Source organism: Columba livia, chromosome 7 (assembly GCF_036013475.1).
Source record: "Columba livia isolate bColLiv1 breed racing homer chromosome 7, bColLiv1.pat.W.v2, whole genome shotgun sequence".
NCBI classification, from domain to species: domain Eukaryota; kingdom Metazoa; phylum Chordata; class Aves; order Columbiformes; family Columbidae; genus Columba; species Columba livia.
The window spans coordinates 26,711,562-26,737,685 of record NC_088608.1 but is presented as its reverse complement, the minus strand read 5'-3'; the positions used below and the strand labels follow the sequence as shown (position 1 = coordinate 26,737,685).

The following is a 26,124-nucleotide window of genomic DNA, read 5'->3' as shown; positions in this document are numbered from 1 at the left end:
TCTTGCTGTGGCTCTGATTAGTATAAAACAGTTTACTTGAGCAAGTTACTTCCATGTAAGTAATTTATATCCAAGGAGTTTCTCCGACAGCTGCCTGGAATAAAAGGAGGAGCAATTTACCACCACACCTCAAATTCTGCTCAACTATCTGATTTAGGAAATAATCATACTTTTACCATGCAATTTTCTTTGGCTATTTGTTGCTATTTCCATTCAGTACAGTGACTCTGGGTTATTTGTCTTTTTATTGCTATTTCATGACACCAAGGGGAGATCTTGTCTTCAAATACTCTGCCACTATATTATTTAAAATGTTTGCAAGTATTAAGATGCTGCGGGACTGATCTAAATGCCTGGTACAAATACAAGCTTGCAGTGTTACAGAGCTTTTTGTCAAAAGGATGGTATTTGCTTTTCACAATTTTATTTTCCCTTTTTTGTTAAAGCAAAAAGTGTTCTGCATGAGAAAAGCATTTTTGTACTGAATTCTCATCCACCTATCGCCTTCAGCCCTATCCCACAACTTCAGTGGAAGAGAGTTAAATTTTTTACACATCTGGATTCTGGCACTGCGTCCATAGTGTCCAGCACTGAATAGATTCATTCACATGAAACCAAATCTTTGCTCAAGGTGATGAATAACCTCACTTGTGACATTTACATCTATTGATTTGCCTGGTTTGTGACTACTCCACTACAACATGTGGATCAAAATTACATAAACTTGCAGTGAACTGCATTACAAGATCTGCATTTTTAATCTCAAAGTCAAAGGGATTTTTTTTTTTTAACCTATACAAAGAACCATCCTTTTATACTTCTTTTTAGATATCTGCATTTTACCAGTTTCAAATCGGTATTTTTTCCAGACTCCGTAATTGGATTGTATAGAACTTCATCACTGATAAATGGATAGTTACTAGCAGATGTTGCTATAGTTCCCCTGTCAAAACCATTAATTTTGAGAACTGGCTGTATTCAATAGACTTATAGCCATCAGAGAACTGTGCATCTTCCTCTTCAGCAAGAGTTAATAAGCTGCATTTCTGCTGTTTAAAAGATACCTATCCAGTCGCATCAGATTTGATCACGAAATATCACCGTAAAGGCCAAGAACATATCTCAAACACTCTGTCATAGCCACCACTAAACTCTATGCTAGATTTTAGTGCAGCCCAAGTTGTATAACAATACAATTTTGTGATACTTCCAAATACAAAGTCAGCTGTATTGTGTTATCAGACTGGGATATTTTTAGGAGATCCACAAAGATTTTGCCTTTAAATTCGTCTTTTCTGAAGTCATGCAACTGAGTTGAAACACTAACAAATCACCACTTTCACTCAAGGTTAAAATACCGTGTTTTATCTTGTACTTGTCATGAAGCTGTATTTGCACAATTGACATGGCTTATCTGATTAACACATTCACTAAACTGTAGTAAATTGTTTCTCTAAGTTCAATGGCCATTGAGTTACTAGAAAATCACCTGGCCCGGATATCTGTTCTTTGTAAATATCCATACAGCTGCCATTGGCATAGTATTTGACACCTCCTTTAATCACACAATCAGAGCTTGCCAACTTCATAGGTCAGAGTTCCATTTTATAGATGAGAGAGCAAAGACAGAGAGACTGATGTTTGGGAGAACACACTTCTCCCACCCTTTGGCAGTAAAGGATGGAACACACCTGTGAGATTGTATTTGAAATATATTAAAAAACACACAGAATCAGGTCCTGGGAACAAAACACCTGGAAACACACTCTCTGCTTTGAGAGAATGCTTTAGAAACAGCAACATGGTGTGCGCACACACAGCACCCACAGATTAAAACAATAACCAGAGGTGCAGAAGTTCTAATATTGAACTCCACAGATGGAACAAATGAGGAGCCTTAAGAGGGCAGCTTTAGCTGAACACCATTGCTCAGGAATCTGTTGAAACGTTGTGTGAACAACAATTCACAAAATATACAGTGCCTTAGTGATAAAAAATTGCAAAGCACTGAGCCTTGTCATTTATTCACAGTAACAGAGAGCCGTTCATCATCGTAATACAGCATCCACCCCTTAGGGCTGTCACCAAGGGCAAGGCGGCAGCCAAGCGCGTTTGCTTTTTAAGTCTTACATTCTCATGTCCCAGTCTGGCAAAGTAAACACATGATAATGGATATGCCTGAGAGTTACTTTTGGGGTAATAAGTCTGCAAAAAGGATTAAATTAATCCAGAAAAAAAAAAAAAAAAAAAGCATTCTAACATCCTCCAAGAGGAAGGGATGAAGGCAGCATGTGGCAGAGGACCTGTGAAGAGGATCCCTATGCAGCACTGCACAAACATGAACACCAGAGCAGCAGAAATTAAAAAATGAACTTAAAATACGGTAAGTTAATCTTCACGGTTCTGTTTTTTTTAAGTCAATTTAAAGTGGTTTTGGTTTAGGTGCTACAAACTTCATAGAGGGACTATAACCATTGGCCTTTGTTTTTTGTTATTCTGCATCACCGAAACATGACCTATTTGGCGATGCAGGTCTGATTTCCTTTCATTTGATTTTAATAGATCAAAATTTAATTGTTCCTGTCTGTTAAAGTAGTTTTTGGTTTAAATCTAGGAAGATTCAACTAAATTTATTCAGCAAGCTCCTTTGGATTTTTCCTCTCAATCTTGAACTTCATAGTCACTTAAAAATGCAAAAAAAGGTGTTTTAAGTAGTATACATGTCTAGTGAGTCAATTAGGTAAGTTTATATTAATGGCTAAATCATATATCAAGTTTTTGAGTTGTCATAGTAGATATTTACATAAAACCCCTCGAAGAGTTATGAACAAGGCTGTCATTTGCAGCCTAGACAATATTGAAGTGAAGCAACACAACTTGGCTCACATTGTTTTTCAAAAATTTGTTAGCTTAGGTGGTCTTTGTACTTCCATTCCAGGAATAAATGAAATAGGGTTGCAGAACTGTGGAAACACAACTTCTAATACACCTAGGACCTTGACTACCCTTTGGGTAGCTCCCGTCTTCCCACTCCTGTGGTCCAACATGGCTGAAGCTGAGGATAAAAACAAAGCAGCAACTTATTACAGAAAAGAAGTAATCCAAATGGAGGAGGGAAAGGCACTGTACTGCTTTTATATTTATGTTCTTTTTAAATTTAGTTATGGTACTTCTGGCTGTAAAAGGCAAGAATCAAACAGCCTGGTAACTTAGATTAGCATGATAAACAAATCTGTAAATTTTCTAGTTCTGGAATTAAAATATAGGCAGCGGTTTATAAATATAAAGCCAAATATATAAACAATGAGAAAATAAATATAACACGAATTATAATACAGTACCTTGATCCTTAACAAGAATTTACAGGTTTTCATGCTAACTCCATAAGCATTGAAATGTGAAATGTAATTCTCTCCCTGCCTCAAGAGCAGTCAAAAAAATATTGTGCTTCAGCTTTTCACTCCTGAATGACATAAAAAAGAAAAACCCCTTCATCCTTGTTAGGAATGTTAACTTTAGGGAGAGACGTGTTTAAAGTAATTTATAAATGAAAATAAGAAGTGGCAACAGATTGCATTTGGAAGTTTAGAAGGAAGTATTTTTCAATTTCACATATCCTGTGGCATGTGTGAGATTAAAAACAAAACAAAACAAAAATCAAACTACCTAATACATAAGTATCTGATGCACAAAGCCATTGAGCTGCTTTACCACAGATGGATTGGCTGTTTTTTAATGTAACTCTGTACCATGACTCAAAAGTATGGAAAGAACAGACTATCATTTAGAAACAGGATTGAGAGTTAGATAGAGGAGGGCTGTGTAACTTCTCTGTCTACATCTCTAATACAAAGAATAAAACATACTGTAGAGTTGTCTCACAAAACCATTGGAGCTGACTTCCGATACTTTGATTCATCTGTTTACTTAGAGTGAAAAGCATATCTTCATAAATGCAGAATTTGACAGCCATTGTGCCTTCCTAATAAGGCCAGTTGATGTATTTTTTGTAGTTAAGGAAGAAAACAAGTCATTTTGAGGAAGAATTTCAAAAGCAGAACATTAGGAACCCAAGGAAGCATTTAGATAGCTAATGGGCTAACTACAGATGCTTCCAAACACAGTTCAAGCATTATTTGTGATTTGGGAGGGCAACTGTGAAACATCACAAATCCAAGAACAAAATCCATTAAGTTTTTTGTTTTGTTTTTAAATACAGATTATATGTGTTCATGTTGACAGCCTCTTTGGAAACCACTTCAGTCATACCTATCTCCACGTGTCATGCTGCAAAGGGACTGGGTGGGACACCATTTTGTTCCTCGTACCATGTATAAAGTCAACCGGGCTATTTTGTTAGATTACAGCAAAGAGTAAAGATGGAGCACTGATACAGCAGAGAATCCAAGAACTTCATCAGCTCCATCACACAGGTTCCCTGGCTGCTGACACTTTTGAATGACACAGTAGATTGTGGTACTGATTAAGCCCATATTTCTATAGGCGACTCCTCAGTTCTCATGGTTATTTAAATTAACAGGGATAAAGCAGCTACAATTACGTATCTCAAACACACCTTAAGCTAAAGGGTAATTAGAGCTTGACCTTATACATTATGCCAAAAGGCACTGCAATGCACCCATTTATTTTAATAGTACTGTAAAAAGTTCAAGATAAAAATGTTTTAAGATTATGTAACTGGTTGACTTTCAGAGATGCTAAAGACTAATGCTGAACTAAAAATAAAAACAAGGCAACGTAAAAGCAGGTTAAGAAAAGGATAATTGCCTATAAAGAAGAATTTAATTAGAAATGTGGCAGAATCTTCACTAGCTGCAAACTTTCAGAGGCCTAATGGTGCTCTAAAAAGGAGTGACTCTCTCCCAAACAGCAGGATGTCTGTAATGTAGGTGATTGTGAGAAGCTCAAGGTAATACCTTGAAACAGATGTAGAGGAAATTTTACATTTTGCATCATTTGGCTGCAGCTTTGGTTGGCTCCTGGCCAGCACCACAGACAATAAAGTGAACCAAGCAAAAGCAGTGATAAAAGCAGTCCAGCTGTTCAGAAGGGGAAGCAGAGATCCAGCGGCAGACAGACGGGAGGTGTGGTGGTTGCTCAGCAGAAACAGCAAAAAAGAGACACAGAGATAAGCAGATCATGATCAGCAATATGCAATTAAGACTAGAGATCACTGCTTTTCTTGTAGGCTTAAAGATCTATGGGAAGAATTTTCAAAATCCAGATTGTGTACATAACTACTCTGCCCTCCTATTTGAACACTATCTTAGTCTATTTTACTCACACTCAGAACACAATATAAATACACTATAGAAATACAAAAAAGTTCTTAACTTTTTTAAGGGGAAAATATTTTAATGTATATATTTATTTATTATACATGGTTAATACTACCTATTAAAACACGCAGATTCAAACTATGACCCTTCAATGCAGTTATCACCCTATGAGATAATGTTTTATACAGATTTGACTTAATCGGGTTAAAGTGCGGCTAGTTCAAACAAACAAACAAACAACAAACAAACCAACCCCAACTATCTAGACAGTAGCTTCTGATTCTTTTGGAAACTTTATTAATGCACTTTAACTACTCATTATCTAGCTGGCTGAAAACCACTTCACAGAAACGTATCCATTCAAACACATCTAGCACAAGCACTCCTGCACGGCCAACTGTGTCAGAGAACGGGGCGGGGGGGGGATGGGATGAGACACAGGACAAAACAAATCAACCCACTAAAGACCACAAAACCAAACACAACTGTGTTGAGGTTTTCTCCTAACACGTGCCAACAAAAAGTAGGGGCTGAAAATAAGCACTAGAAAGTGGAAGAGCAGCAGGACCATCTCTGCCAACTTCCACGCTGACTTATATGGTGATATTGAACTGGAAACCACAGCACTAATTAATGTACATACGAAGTCTTTCAGTAAATGACTTTCAGTATTTTCTTGTGGAAAGTGACAGTCACAGTTCAGTCCACAGAGGGGCTGAACCAAAATAGTCAGGAAAGACACAAATCCAATTCCTTTATCCTCAATCTGCTGCCTCTATACAGCATTCTGAGACATCAGCCCAGCTTGACAAAACCATTTAGATGCCAACATTGAGACAAATTCTCTGTATCTAATAAAAAGTTTTAAATAACTATACATAGCTCAGCACTAAGCTTAAAGGAAATGCAAAACATCAGTAAATGCAAAATTCAGAGTTCATTAGCTCATTGTAATCGCACAAAGGCATTTTTATTACGCTTATTTATTTGAAAAGGCCATTAAATATAAATCCAAATACAGAGTCAGGGCAAACAAATGTCATGGCAAAATCGATGAAGCATAGCTTTCCCAATGAAATGTTAAAAGGCAATTCTACATTAAAAACAACTGCTTTCATGATCTTCCTTGAGATTTTAACTTCACATGCCTATTGGAAAGAGAACGCAAGGGGCATTACGTGTCCCACTGGCCCCTCCTGCAGGTCTCTAAACAATACTTAACATAAACACTCATTCATGGTGTTACGCCCTTGGACTTCAAAGTATCTCAAATTCCACTTCAGGGTATTAGCCAACTGCTGTTTAAATTCTGTGTAAATTAGCTGAATCATAACCCTCCACTGCAAAAATACGCCTTATAGATCATGTCCTTAGGGAGTCAAATAATGTAATGACAACTTACCACTGAGCTAATCAAGAATCAGAAAATAAAAATTAACTAAAGCAGAGGCACTGAAAGCAAAAATAAAATCAGTAGTGTTATCCAGCTGAACCAGGTCATGCATGCAAGAACTTCCTGCCATTTACTACTGCAGTACATTACTGTTGCAGTAACAAGAAATTTTAACCCTCTACAAAATAACACAGAGAAGTTGAAATATTTCTTTTAACTCCACCAAAGTGAAATTAGAACATGCTCAGCATTTTGGAGGTTTTAGGCCCATCACTGGTCAAGATCTGATTTTGGTAATGCCAATGATTAATTCTGTCCCTAAAGATTTCTCTGTGCAAGTCTATGCATTTTCTATGTAATTTCTGCTGTAACTTTGTAACACTACATTCTTCATGCATACAGTAGGTGATGGACACTAAAACTACATACACCTTTAAATGTCTAAGGATTCAATCGTTTTAAAATAAAGGACTTTGCACATAAAATCAGTTTTGTCTTTAAATTCCAGAATTCCAAATACTACATAAGCCTCCTTGCAAATCAGCAAAGTTATTTGTATCTAAGCATCTTATATAAATCTGTTTTAAGTAAGTCTACATCTACAAAATGATTAGGTGTTTTGGACTGGTACATTTTCACCAACGGGTCTGGTTTTGCCCCATCCTGTGGAAGGAGATACCCATTAGTTAGTCTTTTTCAAGTGCAGAGATAAAAGGAGAATCCAACACATACACAGCAGAGATTTTGTGTTGCTGTTGTCAGAAAGAAAGAAAGAATCTGTCTCCTCCCTTTTTTCCTCAGGCTACAAGATCCTTTTGCAACTGACACACTTTGATTTTTTTTTTTTTTTTAATTATTATTTCTTTCTCCTCACTCCCCTCTTTTTTTTTTTTTTTTTTTTTTTTTTTTGTCTCAGCTCCACATGCCCCATGAGAAAAGTCTTTGAACAAGATTGCCTAAGCAGTGAAAGTCTAAGGAAGAACACTAAGGACTTGTATACCCGTTGTTTTATTTTAGAAAGAAAGTCAAGAACAATACCCTTCCATCCCAACCATCCAGGAAACGAGAACCATTGGACCTGGCTTAGAATTGGGAAGTAACAGCATGGAGTCATAAACACACACACACACACTGACGTCCTGAAAACCAGCAGTAACTGAAGTCATCCTACAATATAATGCCACAGCAATAATTCCAAATCCAGGGAACTTTTACTTGAAACATGGTATTTGCATACCACCTATGTTGAGACATGGAGATACAGAGGGGAGGTGAAAAGGGAACCGCACACTAGTGATCCGGTTTTGAAAAGTAATGAAAACATGCAAGGACTTTGAAAAGAATATAGTATCACAGCAACAGGCGTCTCGGTGCCAGGTTAAAGATAACATTTGGGAAAGCCGGCAGCATCAACAGACTGACTCAGCCTAATCTGACTTGAGCTCTACACTTTCTCAGAGGCACTTCAATGGATTTTGGGATTTATAATCAGATGAAGCAATATGCAGTTGCTCTAAAGCAGACTGCTGCATCTGAAACAAGCAAGTTAAGAGAAAGCTTTTGTTAACCACTAGATTGCTGAACAAATGCTTTTGCTTATCCTCACCTCAAAGCAATAAAAATTTGCTACATAGTTCTAGCAGACTGTAGCAGTGTTTTTCATTTAAGCACTGAGGTATCACGTGTGGAGAAGGGAAGACATAAAAAAAGGAAAAAAGAAAAAAGAGAGAGAGAGGAAAACACAATTTATAATAGTCATACCAACAAGCATTATTCTGTCACTGAACAACAGCATCATGGAAACACAGTTATTTAGACTATGAGAACTTTGGGTCAACAGCTTGGCCCTGCCACACATTCAGCAGTTGACTTATGTCAAAGGTACTGTGTTTAATAGGGAAACAGCCAGGAGCACCTCTCTAACCCCCAAAGTCTGAGATTAGCCTTTTGGGTTTGTTGCAAGCACTCTAAATGAAAAAGAAACAAAAAACCTAACTTGGATCGCTCATTCCAATCTTAAAAAAACCCTTTACTCAACGAAGAAAAATTCAAATATTTGCATAATCCTTTTCTATCAAGCAGTTCATAGCAACAATTAAAACAGCTTACCCTTGTGCATTCAAATTTCTTGCCAAGGTATAGAGCAGACACTAATTCAGATGTGGAACAGATCACTTGTCAACATTTTTGAACCTTTGTCATTGCTGCTTTATAGTTTCTCATGTACTAGAATAAAAAGAAAGAATGACAGATATTAGTTGTGAACTAGTATTTTATCAAAGCACAGAATTTATTTTCTTATTTTAAGAAATTTAATGCAAACAGCTTTATGGAAATATGTTTCACACAATCTTTTTAGCAGAATTCTGCTGGAAAGGTCTAAATCAGACTAAAATGCTGGGAACAACAGTACTGTATTTTCAAACAGGAATTCTGATTCAACTGTTTTCCTCATAATTTCCTTACCCGCAACTGCCCCACACCAACAAAATAACCATTTAACACACGGAACAGAACCTTGACCATTTAATTCCTCTAAATGTGAGATGTTCACCACATGCAGCATTAGACCAAAATCTGTCTCTTCAAAGAATATTTCATTGGTAGTATCATTTAAAAAGGAATGCTGTGCACCCACAGATGGTAGGAAATGTGCCTGTAGAAACGGTACCGCATCTTGCTTCACCAGAAGGAAGCCAAATCCACTTCCCTGCAGAGCCAAGAGCCAAACAAGTCTGTTCCTGCCCTGTTTCTGGTCACATCAGATATCAGTATGGGAGCTGGTCCCTCCTAAGTAACCACCCGGCCCTCACACCTTGATGTTCCCCATTGAAACATATTTACAGAAGATTTTAAAATGTTCCTACCTTCTTTACTGAAGGTTCGGCTAAGTCGTACCAATTAAATCGTGATTTTTTTATTATGCACTCTGAGATGTTTAGTTATACTACTCCCTCCAATCCCCTGGGCTTAAGAAAAAATAAAAGTAATCATATTATGCAGTCCTTCCTCACCTTCTACTGTTACATCTGTTAATTGTCACAGACTTTTCATTAGTTCTCATCTGAATTTCACTGAAGTCAATACAATTATTTATGTTCTCTTTCTCTTAAGTCATTAGTCAATGTGGCAACTAAAACCAGGGGACAGCAATGCCTCTAGCTCCATATTTGACAACTCCCTCCGATTTGATTTATATATATTTTTTTACAGTCAAGAAGGACTGAGGATTTTTTTTTTTTTGCTTCCAAAGAAGCAAACACACATTGCACTTGTTGCCATTACCTGAGAGACTGAAGATACTAGAGGTATCTTCTAGGGAAATCTAAAGAAAAACACTTAGCAAATAAGGGACATATTCTTCAAGGTGAAATTGTCAATTAAGGTACAAAAGTGAAAATAAGTCACAGAAAGTTCTCGGTTATGCTGAACTTCTACGGTTTTTAGTCTTCTCAGAGATTTGGTTAATTTAGAAGGATGACAACCTTAACCTCCCCCCAAGACTCTAAGCACATTTCTTTGGGTTTACATACTCGCAATTGTTTCTCAAGGGTAAAGCAGCTTTTTCACTAGTTTTCTCTCTTTTATTAAAAATGAAGTTATTTGTGTTTTGGCTTGGTTTGCCTTTTCAACCATACTTTGTTTCCATATATTCTGTTTTCTTTAGCCTGGGCCTCTTTATTTCATTCAAGTCCAATTTCAGTAACTGTCTCAGAATCTATTGCAATGGGAACAGATTTGTCAGGGTTACTCAGCTGAGAGACTTATTTTCAAGACTACTACAATATTCTGTTATGTTTAAAATAACTTCTAAGTATTCTATTCCTCAACAAACATGTAATTCTTACCACTAGGTCACTCCTATATCTTCCTAGAAATGCAAGAAGAAACAACAATAAAACAGATGACAAACTTGATATCGAGTGATTGCCTGCACTATCTTTATTTTTGTCATCTCTGAGACTTTATACCAAACATACCCTTGATATTTATGCAATTGAAATACTGAAGTTTTCACTGCAGTATGAATTCAATAAGAAAGTTGAGCTCATATTAAACTTTAACCTCTGATCATCTCTACTGAAAACTTAGCCACACGATCAAATAGCACTCAAAGCTAGACTTAGATTATTAAAGTTTATTTTATGTAAAGGCACTTTTTTTTTTTTAATTTTGTTTTCCTAGTCAAGAAGCAGAATAGCATCAGAGGCAAAAAGGTTTCAAGACCTTGCACGAGGTGTTTACTTATCCTATTTATGCTGTAAGGGACTAAAGCCAGACCTACCAAACAAAACTAATTATCTTTGAATACTGTTATTCCAAATAATTTCATCTAGCAATTTGTTGATAGTATTAATTATCTATGTACTTCAAAATAATTACCAGTGGTTCATCCAGTTCATTAACGAAATCTTTTAATACTCAATAGGGTATGTCCTTCAGACATGCTGATTTGTACTGTTATGTACACCACACAATCATTACTGGCATTTTATCAACAAGTTTACAGAAAAACACCATGACTTTCTCCCTCATTTTTCCTAGAAACCTCTAGTTAAGAAACAGTTGATAATTCCTCTACAAAACCCTTGAAAAAACAACCTACCAACAAAATAAAACAAAACCTTGAAAAAGGACATCTGAAAATGAGTTTCACTTGCTAGTTTGTCTCTCTAATTAGCAAGAATACATTCTGCCTTTCATGCTCTTCTGGTAACATGGTAAGCTAATTCAAAAAAAACCCAGAAAGTACAACTAATAATATGGTATCCCAGGAGATTATAAAAGCAGAGTGCTAATACATCAGAATCATTTTCTAACAGGCTGTATACTGCACCACAACATTATAATTTCACTGCCTTGTTATTCTGCCAAACAAAATGTGTGGCAATTGTAGTAATTATGCAATACATCATACTCACCTATTTCACTGGCTTCTATCATGCCTTTATACGAATACCAAGATAATAAATGCTGAAGGTCATTTCTGTATGTATGTTCTGGAGTTACAAAACACAAAGATTTTTTTTTTTCACTGGATCTAACGTGAAATGTATCCTGTACCATTTCATCATCATGACAGTACTGAACTCAACAAGTAAATGCTATACCAAGGCACACCAATGCTCCATTGTTAATTTTTTTTCATTAAAAACAAAACAAAAAAAAGCAAAAGGTAGAGAAGTGGTTTTTGCATTAATGTATTTTTGTTTCTACTCCATATCTGTACTATTTAAGAGTTTGATATTCCAGAGAGAATATAAAACCATGAACCTATTCCTGTATGTAACGACTTTGTGGCTCTACTTGAGCCTGTAGACCTGAGCACCCTCTATCTCCCTGAAGACAGAAGAAACTCTAAATCCTCAGCACCCCCTCTGCAAACTCAGGTTTCAAAGACAGCACCCACACTAACATTTTCCTGTCTACGGATACAGGATCCAACCCAGAAAACAAGTCTGAAACACATATTTTAGTGTTGTTCACACCTCCATTGACAGCCTCACTGATGAGATTCAAACACTTCTTAATTTAAAAAAAAAAAAGAAAAAAAAAGAACTAAAAGAAAAAAAAGAGGTTTAAACACTTTTACTTGCTTCTCTGTACTTTTTCTTGTAACTGGTAACAGAATTCCCACTGTACTTTCCACAACAAAGGCAGAATAGAAAAGGTCACAGGACACTCTGGAAGGCAACACTCATTAAGGAATTGTTCAAGGCTGGATCAGAAGGAGCAATGGGACTGGGAAGCACTGACTCAATGGCCCTGCTCTTTTTTGCCTATTTGCAGTTCACCCAACAGCACCTGAAGCCATTGACACAGCCGCCTGCCAGCAAACCACTATTCAGAAACCCGTTCATATTGGACTGTTCACAGCCACTGTATCCAGTATTTCAAGAATGACATTTATAGAGCAGCTCTCAGTAGAAGGACCCAAATGGGCAACAGAAACTTAAGGCAATTCACCAGCTATATTCAAGGTACAGACACCTCAGAAATCATGCAGAGAAGTTCTTAAACTGGCATTACCGGAGAACAACAAGGAAGTCCCCTTGCTGCTGTCTGATCTTGCACAGAAGCCAACAATTTGTCTCAGAGTACAGCAGCAGCTCTCCAGCTTTAAGCAGTTGGTAAAACAGTATTTGTAACATTGAGTAGCACTACCTCTCCTCATTTAAACCCTTTGATCATCATAATAACAACACATTTATTTATATATAAAAAAATTAGATAATTTTTTTCACTTACACATGTCAAAAGACTTAGTAATCACGCACAGGCTGGTACTGCCACATCATACAACACCACACGGGAAGTGAAGCACATGAAAGAAACTCAGGTATCAGAATACATTCCAAAGTATACAAGTTCCAGTATGTAGTATAAGATCTTCCTAAATATCCTGTTTTTACTGTACCTTCAAGTGTTCCTACTCTGGTAGGGGGATTGGACTAGGTGATCTTCTGAGGTCCCTTCCAATCCCTAACATTCTGTAATTCTGTGATTCAAGAGAGGGAATATGCCTGTTTATAACTACAGCTTAAGAGAAGCTATGCCAATTTTAGAAGACAACAAATAGCATTTAGTCAAGGCTACAAAATCTGTGCAAGGTACAGCATGCCTGACACCATCTCAGAGGAAAGTTTTACAAACCATCTAAACTTTGCTCTTTGAAAACTCTTGGACAAATAAGCACACTTGTCCTAGAGGACAAATATAGCGTATCTGGTGCAAATACACTTATCTTGATTATATTATTCAAAAAAAAAAATTCCAAACCTTAAAATTCACCTGATAGGAAACAGTCTCCACAGCCCCAACTGTCTCAACAAAACTCCACTTTGCAACTGTGGTTACACACCCATCCCTGCGACCTGTCTTCTTCAGTTCCTAGATGCAAACCTATTGCAGTCTTACATAATTTACATGTGATTAATACTCTCTTTTGCAAAATACTTTACAATCCTCTTCTTTTGCAGGATCATGAAAATAGTTTTTATAGATACTCTGGTCCAGCAGATGTAAAACAGGACCTGCTATTCTATAGGTAGAATTACAAGTCTTCCATGTCTCAGCAGCTTGGTATCTATGTACTTCATATTAAAATTGGTTTTGCTTACCCAAAAACTAATGCTGACAATACAGGGTACTTTAAAATCTTCGATATGTGGTGTAATGTGATACGATATTGACAAAATTGTAATGCTAATATGTAAAAGCCTCAAGTAAATTCTGAAGTGAGTGATGAAAGAGAAAGCAAAGCTGAAGTACTCAAAAGAATTAAAGCCACCCTGCAATATAAACATTACAGTAGTACCATAAAATAATGAGCTATGGCAGATTATGGAAGTAGCTAGAACATTAATTAAGTAATAACAACTGTATTCAAGTTAAAAAGAAATCTCTTGACAAGTGCTATAGTAGTCCAAACAACCTGTTTCTCACACAGTCTTTAAAAAAGATTGGGGAGAGGAGCTTTAAAAGCTTGGATATGGTAGTAAGAGTTTTCAAGGAAATGAAAATGAGTAAAACAATTAGGATAAAAATGAAAATCCACCAAGCCAAGTTCTCCTCTAAAAGTTAATTCTGGGAGCAGGGCACTACGTTGCATCTCAGGGAGGAGGGCTCTGACTTTTTACAGTTCAACATCACATTCTCCTCTATACATGGAAAAGATTAGGGAAAAAAATACAAAGGATTAAGTAAATTCTCAGATTCAACATAGTCATTTCTCACACTTTAAACAAGAATGTGTTTGCAAAGATGAAATCAAAGATGCAGGCACTCTTGAGCAGGGAAGAAACATCCAGTAGAAAATGGTTTAATTTCTCTGTATGAGATAAATTTATCTCAGGGATATTTTGAAGATCTCTAAGACTATAAAAATGAGCAATACATACAGCTCTATCACAGGATGCCGCAACTATTGTACTCCTGTTTTAATTTATGCCCAAATAACAGTCACAATATCTCTGACCAGAGCAACCAAAATCTTAGAATTGAAGAGAAGTCCCAGACTCTGACTGTGCCCTAAAGAACCAAAGGCAAACTGAAGAAATGCAATCTGTCTAAATCTGACTTAGCCCACAGCTTCTTGATAGGCAGCAGGTCCAGCTAAGGGTACACACAAATTGTTTTAACACATAAAGATGGGATGCTTAAAACTGATTCAGAGAACAACATCCTTAGAACACACATTTTCATCTGTCTCCACAGGTATTCAGGCAGCACATTGCCACTAGAAGGTCAGTGATCCTTCCTTCATACCCCCATGGACACCAGGAAGGAGCACTGAGACGTTTCAGTCAGCACCAAAAGTCACTGGCTAATCGGAATTGCTCTGCCCAGCACAGTCAAGCCAACCATGACTCACTGACTGGCCTTTGCTGCTGTGATGAGGGTTGATTTAACTGCCAGAACGAACAAAACAGTCAGTGAACCCATTTTATTTTCAAACAATACATTTCATGTTTTGTTTTTTTCTTAATAATGTCATGAATTTGCTTTCTGCTTGTCCTATTATTATTCTCACTAAAAATCAATAATGTAGAAAACTTGACAATTTACATGCTGCAGGAGTGCTGGATAAGAGAAACTTTTATAAAAACGTGAAAGAACAATAAAGCATAAAAAAAAAAAATCAGACAGGCCAGTGACTTGAAAGCTAAGCTAGGGTTCTATGCTTGTTTCTTATCTTACCATTAAATGTCATCTAAACAGTGCCTCGATTAGTGACCTGGAGAATGCAAACCAAGCGCACTAACCTGAATGAGAAAGAAAAACATTGCTGGAAAAATCAGAAAGAGACTCATAGGAGTTTTCGGGTATTGGTGGCTGCTGTTTAGTTTGGAGGGCAAATGAAATAGGGGCAGCTGACAGAAATTAAAGTATGTTTTGCTGTACGATAAGTAAGTAACCTGCATGAATATAAATCTTTATACTGCGATACCTCATTTATTAATTTTAACTTTTTCCAAAATATTTATAAGAAACTGAATCAAAACAGTTATCAAACAAGAACTCCAAACAAGTTTTCCCTCAATAGCCAGTCTTCACACACATACAAACCCCTAATTCTCATATAAGCTGACCTGAAAACATAAATACATATGATACATTTGTTTACAAACATAAACAGTAAGCTTGTCACAATACACTTGAATGTATATCATAAAAGACGCCACAGAAACAAGAAAAAAACACTTATCAGCTAATATTTATATTCTGCTAGGAAAGAATGGGATAAGAATTCCTTGAATGTATACAGTGTCAATGAGAAAAAAACCACACCAAAATGTTAGACTGTCAGAATATCTTAATTAATGTGGAGATTTTAAAAAAACTTTTCTGATCTATACCCACATGCTGACTCCAAACACCTATGAGATTAAATAGTTTCAAGCAGATCATGACAGTCTCATGAGCTCAAAAGAACAGTGATAAATCAGCACACTAAAAGAAAAAAAAAAAGCATAAGGCAGTGAATTACTTTTTGTTATGTCTTTGAAGAATTAATAGGAGTATGTACACATATATACATGCACAGAGCACCAATATACAATTTGTCTGCTACCATTTCTCTGCGTTTTATCCTTCAGTTACTCATCTTAGCAGTACTGTTCCCAAGAGAGCCTCAAAAGCAGGCAACCAATCTCCCCTTTAGCTTTTTACTCCTTTCCCCTTTTGAGTGGGGATGGGACAGGGAGAACAATGTAAGGCTCAGAAGCTGCTGTTTTGCAATCAAGAGGCACAAACTTCTTGATTTAGGAGTTGGGATTCAGAAATCTTTCCTCTGTACACTTCATAATGCAATCAATTTTAGTATTGCTTCTTGCTCAACATGACACATTCAAAACCACTTTGTTTTCTGTGGACTCAAATGTGCGACAGCTTTGCCCTCTGAAGCTGTTCTGACTTCACTGAATTAATTCCCACCGGATCCTTCTTCATTGTAAAAAAAACGTTTATATTGTAACCCTGTGTAGTGTGGGATTTACCATTTGTCAGGGATGGTTTCCTCACGCTGCTGCTACAGCCTGGCAAGTTCAGAGATCTGCTTGCATTATTCAGAAATACTGCTCATGCACATCCACAGCAGAGTTAATAGATTAAATCAGCCCAGAACATATCGCACTCACCACATGGCAAAACAGTCTCTACAGCAAGAAACACCAGTGATGCTTTGAGGGTAACAAATGCATCCCTCTGGCTAGGAAATTTTGTGTAAAGACAGGAAAGTCACATATCACTGTAAAATCGTGAGTCAAACATTTAAGAAGAGCTTTTAAATATTGAATGAAAAGCCTCATGAAACATGACTAATAAACACAGATGAAAGTGGTAAAAAATCCCAAACAACACTTCAGTTGTACTAAACCAGATTTCACTATGTACTCCAGACATTTTTTTCCACAGTAAAAATAACAAGATAGTGATTATGAACATTGGCTAAAAACAGATATAAACTTGGGAACTGAGTTATAGGAGACAGAGAAAGTGAAAAATAGACACAAACAAGTTGAATTTCATTGCTGGAAGTGGAGGGGGAAATATATACATGACTGTACTAATTTCATTCCCCACCCCACAAAGTCTTGGGAAATAATCCCTTCACAGTTCAAAAATGACAATCTCATGCTTAGTATGTTAAGAAAACAAAGATGAGAACTGAGTGAAGAATGCCAGAGAAGTTTTCCAGTTTGCTAAACTGACACAGAAACAGAAATATAAGGCTGTGGTTAGATTGTAACTACCTATAGACTAATTATTCACTCCTGAAAAAGCTGTATTTCTCAGGCTTTACTGAAGTCCAAATCACAATACACAAATTGAAATAGTCAACACATAAGCCTTATCATGTATCCTCACTTCTCTTTTTAATGGGACTTCAAAATATCTATGGATAGGAGACAATCCTATGGTCAACCTCATCACCCTCCTCAGATGTAAAAACATATTTCAAGCTTGAGACACCAAGGCATCACACAGATTAAGCCTGAACTTTCCAGCAAGCACTGAATTTTGTTCTCAGACTTAAAACAGCTTCATCATTTAAATCCTGTGAGAATCCAGAGAACTGACTGATACCTGCTCCTCACTGCCAGAGGAATAGGCACGTCATTGTATTTAAGCAACTGGATACACTGATTTTTCAGCATATGTTCTCTAATCTAGTAGTCCTATAAAAACACAGCCAAAACTAGAATTCCAGCTTTTCTCTGTAAGCGTGCAATCTGCTCGTCTCACAGTGATTTAAGGAAGCATATATTTGCACTTTTCCTCCCCTTTAGATGGCAATTTTGATTTAAACACTCTGACAAGTTACACATTAAGAGCCAGTTTTGAAGGAAATACTTGGTTTTATCCAGCAATAAAAGTTTGGTTAGGCTTATGATTTATAAGATATTATTTAAATAAGGCCAGGTTACAGATGACAGCTTGCCTAAATCCATGTAGACCAGAGCTGCATAAAACTGAGTAAATTGACCATCACAGCCCTCGAAAACATAGTTTATGATGACTTAATCTTTGCACAAATGGGTATAGAAAGAAAACAGAACTGTTATGCCTGGAAAATAAAATTGCCAACACAAATATTGTAGCCTGGGTTATTTTCTAAACGGTCATATTATTTCCCAATAATAAAATACATTTGCTCTGTATCCAGACCAAACGTTGTGAGCAAATGCATTGAACATCAAAATATAATTTAGTTTAATGCTTCAGTCTTGGGTTTATTTAGGAAATGAACTCAAGCAATCTGAAGTTTTCCAAATAGTAAATAAAAACAGATTAAGAGCTCCAAATCATAAAACATTCAATAGCAACTAACTAATATATATCTTTTAACATCGTGTAGATAGCAGTCACGTATTGATATACAGTCACATTTGGAGCAACTGACGGTGATATCACTTCATAATAGAAAAAGCTCGCAGTACAGAAATTATCCAAATGATGAAATGCATATCTTATGGTAGGTCCAATGTAACTACTTTAATTATGCTGACATCAAAACTCTTGGGTAAAAGTGATGTCAACATCTATTGATTCTGTAACATTCAGGACTATTGATCAAAAATGCCTTAATCATTAAAGCTGAAGAATTTTGTACACTGACACTCAACCAACTGCTACAGATTGGCAAATTCAGAGATTAGCCCCCACCATCTGCACATGAATATGCATCAAGTGTTCGTTTGATTTGTAATAAAGAAGTTAGTGATTACAACTAAAACATACAGAGCACCATTTAAAGAAACCTAAGGAAGCGATTTGATTTCAGCCCAGAGGATTCCTGTACCAGGCTCAATGACACTATCAGAACATAAACTGACCCTTCAGATATTCCACAGTACGTGACTTGCAATCAAGGCTTGAAACAACTATTATCAAATCTAGATGGACAACCTGAGACGCTGGCAGTTGCCAACACGAAAGACTGAGGCCAAAAACCCCATCCAGCTCCTTGGAAAAAATGTAATCTGACCAACAATATTTGCCTAAATATTGGAACTTACACAATTCTAACGGGGGAATGGTTCCCTCCTTAGTATTTGGAGATCATACAGTGAATGCTGCTGCCACATACTCCTCACAAAACACCTTTACCCGAGCTTTTAGACTCTCACACATTAAGTTTCCATGACTAAGGGTCTGCTGGGCTGTAAAACTGGATTCCCTTAGATTTTTTCTGAAAATTTTCCTGTTTATTGCTATTTCACAGACCTGCACTTGGAAGCACTGTTGATTACATCACTTCTGCCACCCTGTAATGGCCTCAGCACACCCTTGCACAGTTGTCCAGCACCCATCTGTATTTCCCTGTTCCTTCAGCATATCTCAGTTGAGATTAGAACCACCTGGAGCACATGGGACCCTCCCTCCATAACTCTGAACAACTTCTGTGGATCAAGGTACATCAACAGCACTTAAATCAAAGCCCTTCTCCCCTGCATTCTACCTGCAGCACTCTTTCAATGAGGAGAACTCCGTGTTTAAAACAACACCAAACAACAACATAATTTCTTATCCTCTATTATTTTATATTATGACCATATCATAACACTAAATTGATAAGTAAGAGAAATTAAAAAAAAAAAAAGCCAGGCAACTAAGTGGGATCTTGAAGAAAATGAAGCCAAAAAAATTGGAGGGAAAAAAGTGTCAAGTTTCTAGTAAATAAGACATTACTTCGGAAATCACGATAGTATTTCTCTACAGGGATCATTACTTTTAAAGATCCTCACTATTACTCTGCTCTTTGCTACACTCTACACATCAGACACAATTATCATCATCCACCCTTGGCTGTCTCCACTTTGCCCTTGCAGAGCATCTACCAATGGCACGACATGAACCATGACTGCCCTCGAGGATAGAAGCAATGAAAAGAATGAAAATTTACACCCACCTTACCAAAAATTGTCTGGGTCGATGAAAAACATACTAAGACTTTAGAAGCATCACACAGCTTCAGCCTGGATATTTCATCCTGTTCCTCAGGAGTAATCCAGGAAACAACAAAACAGCAAAACTGGAAGCTGCACAACACAATACATGGAGCACTGGAGCTGAAACATTTTTAGCACCCATGGCAACTTCCTTGGCATGATGTGAAAATGCCCAGAAAAATGTTCTCTTTAAGAAAAATCTTCATTGCCATTAGACACTGGTGGTGAATAACAGTTGACATGACAAATTATGCAGACAGTCTACTGTTTAAACTAAGAAACATTTCAGCATTTATTTATATGATGGAAGGTACTATAGATTATATATTGGACGCCAATTGAAACTTCAGTCTTCAAGTATGTATTAAATGTAAATAAGTAGACTGTATCCAGGAAAAGGTGATGGGGGAAAACACAAAAACCAAGACTGCCAAACTACACATCTACATTTAATTATCAATCATTGAAACAGACTATACAGAAATAATTTGTTATTCACTGCATATTTTAAACTAAAATAGAGATATTGTATGGGTACTTGCACAATGGAAAAACTCCTTTAGTAAGAAATAAAAAATATTTTTTAAAGTATTTTAGATGGATTTCTCAATCATATCAACAGATAAAGGTATCAGGCTTTTTATAAATCCACAAGATGGTTAAGTTCAATTTTCATCTGAATTTTTAACAGCTCTCACAGATTTTTATTTGCTAAACACGTTCCACTACAAAAGCCTGTTTAGCTGTAATCAGTGAGCTAAAGCCAGATATACTCAAACTTTGTTTTGCAAATCACATTACATAAAGGATAAGCATAAGTCACAGTGAAAAAATATATTAGATCGATAAAATACTTTTAGATAAGAAGCTCAAAATTATCCCTACACCAAAGCTATTACTAGGATTAAATTTAAACAACTCTGACGAGTTTCAAGCAAAGTAAATTCTAGATATCACCCGCAAGAAACACAGCATTCCATATAATATTCTTTCAACATTTTATATGTTTAATTGAGGATCCTACGGTCAATCTGAATGTAGATACTCAGCAACACAAAGACTAAAAGACAGTTTTACTAGATGTCATGCATCGTTCGTCCCTAAGGTCTCACCACTAAAGTAAGCAATTCCCATGAGTTTCTGTGAAATAAGAGGCATCCTGTAATATCTATGTGGATCTGGAAGGCTGTTTTTAGATTCCACTTAAACCAGACAAAAACGCTTCCCTCCCCAACTTCAACTCCGTTACAGTAATGACCTCTTGGAAACCACCAAATGTCACGTCTCCTAATACCACAGCTGCATTTCACACAGGTATTCTCTACCATTTTAAGCAAACTCACACTGGAATGAAATACGACATTCCCAATCAGGCACGGGCAATATATTTCCTTTGACTCTGGTTCCCAATGGCTATCTAACATCTACCACTAAAACACAGTATTTGGACATGGTCAGCCCTGAAATGGCTGAACAGGCCAAGGTCTTAGTGAGGTCATTTGTCATTATAAATGCATTCAGTCTGGCACATCATAGAAATAGGAAGATACACAGTGAGTTAATTAGGACAAAATAGAAGGTACAGCCCCTTCCTTCCACTAAAGATTGTTTTGTTCTTTTAAAATGGGTGAAAATTGTATTTACAGAAACTCTGAACTAGAGTTCTTAGTCTGTGTATTCTTTGGTACATTTATTCTCCTGAAATACCATCCTGATTCTAATGCTCTTTTTTCAGTCAGTAACCAATCTCCTGCTCTCTCCCTCCTTGAAACCATTTTTCAGTTGATATGTATGTCCCATGATTCATTTTTTCCTCCTTTCCTTTCTTGGTTAAAACCTCTCTCTGTTGAGATGACAGAAATCACAACTTACACTGACTATTGATGGGAGATGAATACCTGCAGTAACCACAGTTTCTGGATAGGACTGCTGCAAGGACCTTGCATTTTGTGCTCTGCAGCAGCCTGTTGTTGCTGGCTTCAGACACCACACTACTCCACCTAGATGGAGTCCTGATGACATCGTGCTTGGCAAACACTTGACTAAATAAGGGAAGATATTGCTTCTAAACAGTCTCTAAACTCGATTCTGTCATGAAAAGGTCCAAATGTAGTTCTGGCTGTACAAAGTGGCAACTATTATATACTAAAACCTCCATTGCTCCTCCATAGCCTTCAATGTAGTAATTCTTATAGCACTGTAACTTCATCCCAACAGCACATTCTTGCCCAGTTCGCATTTGAATCAATCCCTCCTTTCCAAATGAGATGCAAACCCTATCAGCTACTGTTTCATTTGGTAACCTTTATGGATTATTCAGCATTAATATTTAGCAAAAAAAGATAAGAAAAGGACATCCCTTCTTATTTGCATGTTACAGGTATACCTGCTTCAAACACAGGTTCAAGCCTGTAACCATTCACTTTCCCACCAAGTACTACAGAGGGTACAATCCTGACGGACTCATCTGGACAGTTCAATTTTGCTTTTCTTAAGTCTATTGCTAGACATTCTATCATATTCTCTAAGAAGTGCATTGCCTTTTCATGCTTACATACACATTGCAACACTATTCAAAAAAACAAAAGAAATATGAATAAAATTCAGGTTGTACTAGAGAATGTTAGTCTTGCTACTAATTCCTGAATTGTGTAAAGGCATAATATCATATTCACTTTCACAAAGACTAATATTTCACTGTAACAAGTTAGGTCTGGACAATCTTTATATGCACATGTAATGATCAAAAGCACAATTGCCAAGTGGGAAAAAAGAAAACATCTTGAGTGTTTCAGATTCTATAAAGCATATATATGCAAAGTAAAACACTACAAACCAGTAGCAGATGGAGCTTCTCTATGCAGATACTGATTTTAATCGCCAGGCTCCAGCTCTGCTAACCATACCAAGTCCAACCACTTCTGAGGGTTTGCAGAGAACAGGGTGGAAGGTCGGTGATGTGACTGATACTGTCACCACATCTAGACACAGTGAAGGCCTGTGAGCCCCGCTCCAGGACGATAACAAGGGAAAAACTCCTGACCCAATGCAAGCTCCCTCCAACATCTCTGCAGGAACTTCATCTGATATGGGTTCTGCCTTCTATGGCTGCATTTGCTTATCCAGAAAATACTTACTTAAAAAAACCCCACAACTAATCTCTGTATTTTTTCCATTCCAGATGAGAAACAAGCTATATTTGCAGTGGAGAGAGCAAATATTTATGTTTTATACAGCCAAGTATAAAACCATAATTCGTTCTTGGCATATAGAAGAAAAACATTGATAGGATTTTTAAATATATTAAGAAGAGACTATATGTATGTGCATAGTTCAACCGTAAGCAGATATTTCTTCATAGAAGCCTGGACTACTAATATACTAAACCCAGCATTTAACTGCAAAAAATGCAGCTGACTTTCTATTAAGGCACAGTAGTGACCATACAGCCAAAGCCAAGAGAAACGTGGCCCAAGTGAAAGAAGACCAAGACACATACACTCCGGAAAATCCAGGATATGAGATACTTAGTAGAGACCAGCAAAATCTGGATCAGCATTTTATAATTACAGAAGTCTTTGGTCAAGTAAACCTCAATCTCATAGCAGATTGAGCATTTATTTTACCTATTTACTGGCTGTTAAGACAAACTTCCCTGGGTAGGGAAGAGTCTAGTCCAGCAAAGAAAGAACTGCAGAAACTACTAGAGTTGCCAACAAGACATTAATGTTATCAATATGGGATGCTAAATAAAGGCAGAATACCCCACCCTCATTTCACCTGATTATTTTCCATAATAAAACACTAATCCAAAAGCATGCACACACCCATACCCCAGCCCATTAATACCAAGACACCAGTGAAGGTTTTTCATCAACTCCTACAGAACTAACAGGGTACACTAACCCTAAGCGAGGCTGGTGAGTGAACAAAGAAAAGACTCTTTGATTTATCACTATAAGGTGGAACGAGACAAGAAAACCTCTTGCCAGCTCCTATCAAAGCTCTGCAGGTTATTAGTTTCCCAAAGCCAGAAATGCCCTGGATGTCATCTGAAATCACTAAAAACCCTGGTTAATACTTATGGTGCCCTGTCAGGTACGTGAGGGGAAGTTGATGGGAGCCTTTCCCTCCAGCTAAGTGTAACTTAAATCAGATTTTCAATGCACTGAAGCCCTAGAAAATATTTTCTCTTATTAACTAACAATGTGATTAATAACAAAACTTTAAGTTATTAATGTACACATGTTCATAATCACTAAAAAGTTATCTTTATTAGAAAAGTACCTTTCATTTGCTATATCTGTAGAATTAAATTATCACAGCTTTACCCATTACTGGCCATGTGTCAATATGAGTTTTCTATAACCAGACTTGTAAACAGATCAGAATCCCAAGGATACCCTTGTGTATCAAATCTATACCACTACCACAAATAACCACACTAAAGCAGCATATTCTTTGTGAATGAAAACATAAACAAAACTGTAACCAACAGATTTATGGCAAGAAACATTGACTTTGTGATCCTATAAAAAGACAGAGATATCAGAACAGCCATTGGGAAAATTCAGCCCACATAAGTGGTAACAGTTAAGTCACGCAGTGATTTAACTCTAAAAAACCACCAGAACCAGCGAATTCTATAAGTTGTTGCACGCCTGCCACAGCATTATCCTACAAAGATATGGTGTATATTTTACAAAATTAAGTACAACTATTCATTTTTTTATGGTGACAGATTTGGGAGGGTGGGAAGGAGGAAACATCACTGCTTTGATTTTTAATTAAAAGCTGGACAGCCACTACAATACCTCTGTTCTTTCACAATTCAGTTATTCACTAGATTTCCTATCTACTGGAATGACATTCAGTTTACATTATTGTACTCAATTTCCTTTTGAGAAGCTCCTTCCAAGGCCTCTCACATATGCTGCCCCTACATCAGCCTCTCATTTTTCTGGAAGCAACACAGCATTTAACTATGCATGTAACTTCCCCTGTCCCACATCAATGATTGAACAGGAGCTGTTTAGGATGATAAAACACCAACAACAAACAAAACAAAACACCAAAGCAAACAACCCACCAAAAAAAAAAAAAAAAAAAAAAAAGTGGTGTTTTTCAAAATAAGTTCTGAAGAACATAAAGCTAAGACTGACTATTAACTAATTATTTCAACCAGTATGCTGAAATATTGAACAGATGTCCACTAATCACGTAGCTGGCTCCTGAGACATCACCCAAATATACTCAAAACCCCTTACACAGTCTATTTAAATCCACACACTGAAATAAACAGGCCAGTACTGATGTTTGGCAGCTGTATCAACACCATTACAATAACAAGTTCCCCATATGTATTCAATCCACATGCACACAGAGTTTCTAACTTGGACACTGATAAACACTTACGCTTTTTGCATGGTCCAAACTTAAAGTAGAACCGTAGAATTATTCCAGTTGGAAGAGGCCCTCAAGATCATCAAGTCCAACCATAATTAAACTCTGGGCACTAAACCATATCCCTAAGAGCCTAATCTACATGTCTTCCTAAACACCTCCAGGGATGGGGACTCCACCACTGCCCTAGGCAGCCTGTTGCAGTGCTTGACAACCCTTTCCAGGAAGAAATGTTTCCTAACATCCAATCCAAACTTTCCCTGGTGTAACTTGAGGCCGTTTCCTCTTTTCCTATTACTTGCTACTTGGGAGAAGAGACCAACACCCTCCATGCTACAGCCTCCTTTCAGGCAGTTGTAGAGAGCAAGCAGGTCTCCCCTCGGTCTCCTTTTCTCCAGGCTGACCCCACGCAGGTCCTTCAGCCGCTTCTCATAAGACTTATTCTCTAGACCCCTCAGCCTTCGTTGCCCAAAAAGTGTCTGGGCAAACCTGTGGGGACAAAATGTCCACAAAGTTCACTTAAGCACAAAAGAAATCATCTTCGATCCAAGTCATCCTTGACTTACAGATCACT

At 37.0% G+C, this 26,124-nt stretch overlaps 1 protein-coding gene across 7 annotated transcripts in view; it reads right to left on the bottom strand.

Moving 5' to 3' along the window:
• The window catches only part of GULP1 (GULP PTB domain containing engulfment adaptor 1), a 155,361-nt gene that overhangs the window by 91,222 nt on the left and 38,015 nt on the right, over positions 1-26,124 (bottom strand). For 5 of the 7 annotated variants that reach the window (XM_065069870.1, XM_065069867.1, XM_065069873.1 and 2 more), the window contains exon 2: positions 8,803-8,919. The exons of the other annotated variants lie outside the window; for them this stretch is intronic. The gene's annotated coding sequence lies outside the window, so the exon portion shown is untranslated. The remainder of the gene's footprint in view (positions 1-8,802; positions 8,920-26,124) is intronic. 7 annotated transcript variants of the gene reach the window in all.